Source organism: Salvia miltiorrhiza, chromosome 2 (assembly GCF_028751815.1).
Source record: "Salvia miltiorrhiza cultivar Shanhuang (shh) chromosome 2, IMPLAD_Smil_shh, whole genome shotgun sequence".
Lineage (NCBI taxonomy): Eukaryota > Viridiplantae > Streptophyta > Magnoliopsida > Lamiales > Lamiaceae > Salvia > Salvia miltiorrhiza.
Window position 1 is genome coordinate 16,598,284 of NC_080388.1, and position 4,952 is coordinate 16,603,235.

Consider the following 4,952-nt stretch of genomic DNA (forward strand, 5'->3'; position numbering starts at 1 on the left):
TCATTAACGATATTATTTAAAATATTTTTTTTCTTATATTTTGCTAGGTTGATTTGATATGTGCGTGCTGCTTGTGCTTGGAGGGAAGAAAGGTACAATAAATCCCATCATATTTTTTCATGTTCATAGATAAAATATGTTATATAAGGATTTGAAACTGACCTTCCCGCTCCTCTTTCCTTTCCTTTTTGTTTTCGTTTTAGACGATACCGGGGACTCCGTAAAAGGGTTTTAATGAAGCCCGACCCTTAGTCTGTTTCTTTTGTGCTTTCAAGGGTTTCGTAGGTTTTTCTTTTCTTTTATATATAATCGCATTACAATAATGTGTTATATGAGGATGGATATATTTCATCTTTTACTCTATCATGTTTCGGCTTGAGACTTCGGAATTTGCTTTTTTTTTTTAATTTTTTTTTCGGAGAGGGAGACAGAAGTTGACTTTTAAGCATCGAAAATTTCTAAAATCATCATAATCAGATTGGATTGGTGGAAGTGTCTAAAATTAGTTTCTTACAATTAGCTTTTGAGTTGAGAGAATTGTTTCACTAAATATTAGTAAAAATATATTTAGTTAACATCTTTTACTTTAAAATAAATTTATTTAATGCTTTATTTTAGTGAAAAAAAATCATCAAATAAAAAATATATTAAATATTTACAAATATTTATATATTTTCATTTATTCCCGTCGATTTTCGACGGGTTACCGACTAGTTCATTAAATAGCGAGTCAATATTCTCATCAATTTCTCATTCCCGAATTATCTTTAAACCATCAAATTAAATAATCCTAATTATCAATTCTCTCTTATTTATTCATCAAAAATTCCCGATTAAGTCCCGTGCAATTGTATACAATTGAGTTTCCCCAAGTACAAATAAACCTCTAAATTAATCAAACTATCATGATCAAGCGATAAATTCACAACAAGCTTAGTCAAAACAGAGTACTACACGATCAATGAATAACACCTTTTCTCAGAACTACCATGTTTGGCACCAAAATATCCATACACGGATACACGTGTACATGTATATATAATCCACCACAGAAGAATATCATAATTGATATTACATCACAAGTTTTAGTCCTACCACATGGAGGATTTAGAGGATAATACATGGGAGAGCTAAATCACGATTTATGGTCTTAGATTTTGCATCTAAATGATCAACACAATAGAACTCATGAACCAGCCTCGTACCCTGAAATAATCCCTTAAAATTCTGTAATACCCCGCCTATTTATATTAAGTTTAGAATTTATTTTTAATTTAGATTAGGATGATTTACGCCGGAAAAATGAAAAACGATTTATTTTTAAATTCCAACAAAAAGTTATTTTCAGAAGTCTTTATAAAAATTTAGTCTTTTAAAATTTTGTGCATTGCATAAATTGAATTATATGAATATGTGATTAATTCTATATGCTAATATTATTTTTAATACTACATGATTTAAATTAAAGTCTATGTTATTTGAATGTGTTGGGTTTTATTAAGTCTTATTTGAGTCTTGTTGTCATGAATAATTTTGATAAATAAACTAGCCCAAGAACCATTTTTATGTTTTTCCAAATGAGCCCAATCAACTTCCATGATAAGCCCAAACCACAACACACATTTGCTGCTGTCACCATGTCACCACTGCCAAGTACAGCAGCACCAGCACGCCATGCTCCCTCAGCCACTCTATTCACCTATGCTCACCCATGCCTTAGCTCCTCTTTTCACTCCTTCACCCATGCTTGCTACCATGCTTTCTACTGCAGCAAGTACCTTAACTGTTCATCCTACTCCCTTAAATATCTCCCTTGTTCATCTATTCTTCACCCCAGCAACGAAATTCAAATAGGTAAAGATCTCATTCTCCCATTATTTCTCTTGAATCAACAAGAACAAGCTCTTAACCATTTTCTGCAAATCTTTTCTGCAGATATAAGATCACCATAGCAGAACTCATTGAATCAAGGTTTTGCCTTTAAACCCCTCTTTCAATCTCTTTCATTGACGCAGCATGATTCAAACACCATTAAGATTTTACAAACCAACAAGTATGAGTACCAACTGCATAAACCTGTATACTACATAATTGTGCTTTTACAATGTTTTTACATAATAAATCAAGACCTGTAATTTGGAAAAAAATTCGAACTTGATTCTTGTGTTGAACTTGAGCCTTGATTGTTGACTGTTGAATGTATGCTTGCTGTGGTGAGAGTCGAGTCAGGGGAGAGAGGGAAGGCGGCGGTCAGCGGTAGCTCCGAGCTGCTGTCTGGCCGGAGCGCGTAGAGAGAGAGAGAGAATGAAGCCGAGGGTGCGTGTGTTCTGTTGGCTGGGTCGGAGCTCGGTGGCGGCAGCGGCCTGGCAGCTGCTGTCTGTCGAAGCCAGAGAGGGAGAGGGAGGGAGAGAGAGAGATGGGGCGGAGACGGCGTCGTGTGTGGCGGCGTCGCTGCCGGAAATTGAAGGTAGGGCGCAGTCAATCTAGATTTTGGGGATCTAGGGTTCCAGTGGGATTTAGAGAGAGAGGAAGGTTAGGAGGGAAGTGAGGTGATTTAGGGCTTTGGGTTTGGGCGAGCGGTGGCGGCGGTGGTTTCAATGCCGCTGCGGCCGCCGGATTTCAGAGGGAGTCGGCGGCCTGCGGTGGTGCGTCGTGTGTGTATCCCGTGGGAGAGGGACGAGAGAGAGAGGTCAGAGGGTGACGTGGCAATGATCGGGGTTCCCCGCGGTTGTTGCTGCGCCGGAGGAGGGCCGGTGTTGGCTGGAGATGAGGGAGAAGAGAAGGGGAGCCGGTGGATGAGGGTGTGTCTGCATCGGTCTGTGTGGTGTGAGTGTGTGCGTGTGTTTCTGTGTGTGTGGGTGTGTGTGCATGTAAAAGAAGAGGAAGAATTTTTGGGCCATTGGGCCTCCTTAAATTATTTTACAAATGGGCCGTTTTAATTAAAATCTGGGCTGAAATTTTAGTTTAAATGGTGGACTGCTATTTACTTTTTGGGCTGCGAATTTTTGAAATAATATGGGCTTCCATTTAATTGTTGGACTTGTTTAATTGATTTATTAATTTGACTCTTTATTTGAGTTTATTTAATTATTTTTAAAGAATAGTTTGCATAATAATATTATTTGTATTATGTGCATATGTCGAATGTATTTACTTAGTTATGTGTTTTAAAAGCATGAAAGAAATTTGCATTAAAATATTTTGCAAATAAAATCATTTTGATTAAATTGGTTTTATTTATAAATCCAATTATTTAAGAAAATCGAGCAAGGATATTGTTGGTGTCCTTGACTCAAGAATTTAGTTTTCAAATATTTATTAAATTTTGAAAACCCCGCTAAGTGAATCATAGGATGATAAGCACTTCACTATGACTTAAGATTAGATTCAGGAGACCTATTAAGATTATAGATTTCTTGTAGGCTTTGTGGATCGTGAGGACTAGCACTGCTATTCCGATTCAGAGTTAAGATTAAACGACAGGCTTTGCCTAATCAGGTGAGCTTATTTTCCAAATGTATGATTTAGCTATTGAGCTTAAATGTTTCAATGAAATGAAAACTGTTTATCCGATAAAATATTTTGTGCACTCTGCTCTGTTTAAGGCTCGCATAAGTTAATCGATCGAGGTTCTCTCTTGACCTAACACGTTATTTGAGAATTGTGTACACCTATTAGCTGACTCGGTGGGTTGATCTCCATTCGGGCACTAATCATGTATGAGGCGTTATAAGGGTGCTCGACGGGATGTGTTCCGGAGCATTGGGTCCCAAATGGGAACTTGGCTGGGTTACGCCCTCAGTTCAAGTAAAGTAGGAGTAATGGATCCGTCGGTGGCTAAAAGGTCCGGGATCACAGCGAGTAACGAAAAGGGAGTGTGACTATTGCGCGCAATATAATAAAATGTTTTAACATGCTTAGAAGTTATTTCAATTTAAAAACCTTCTAAGTCATGTCAAGTATAATTGGATAAACTGCTCTTATGCTTATGAAATGTTTATAAAAATGCTAGCCCACTAAGTACATTTGTACTTAGCCCAAAATTACTTTCAAATGTTTTCAGGTTGATTGGCCGGTGCTGACGGGGCAGAGCTGAGGCTAGGGTTCAACTCCGTATTTTGTCTTCCGTTGTTGCACTAGCTCTTATTTGTCTTATGTTTCTCTAACTTAAGACCTTTATGTTAAATTCTGAATTATGTTTCTTATCGAGCGTAGACTCTCAACTTTTAGCTCTATGTTATTTAACGTTGGTTATCAGAAGCATGAAACCAAACTTGTGATCCTGAAGTTTAGAATGTTGTTGATTGATTAGTATCACTTGATTTCTATCTTTCTTCATTCAAAGGGGCGTTGCCCAACCTTTTTATCATATTATCTGAATTTCACAAGGTTCTTCCCTTGTTTATTTCTATGATTTTAGTCGCACTTCGATTATAGTTTATTCCTTCAAGAATTGGGGTGTGACAAATTCTTCCTAAGATCATTATTGATCGAAGAGCACACTGCTTGAATTTTGAGAAAAATGACCAAATTAAATGAATGTAAAACACCCCAATAGATCCCCAATCAAATATGAAAACAAGAAGGCAGTGTAGTGAATTCAAGTAAACGTCATAACCTTCGAGAATTAATTGAGCACAGCTCTATAACAAGAAATTGGAGGCCCTTGCTTCGGGTGGCTGCCATAGAGATCAACTCGGGCATGATCAAGAAAATGGTAGAGCTTCGTAGCGCTAGGAAGAAAACGTATCTCTTTCTTCTTCTCGTTGACATGCAGTAAAAGTTCAAGCAATTCTTCACTCCCAACACACTATCAAGCCACACCCATCTAGGTGTTCTACTTGGCGAAGAAAATAGTAGCAGATTACCATGAACATCCCCACACACTATCAACTCTTCATCAAATGAAGCATCCAGACACATTATTCTTTTCCCAAAGCATGAAGCATACT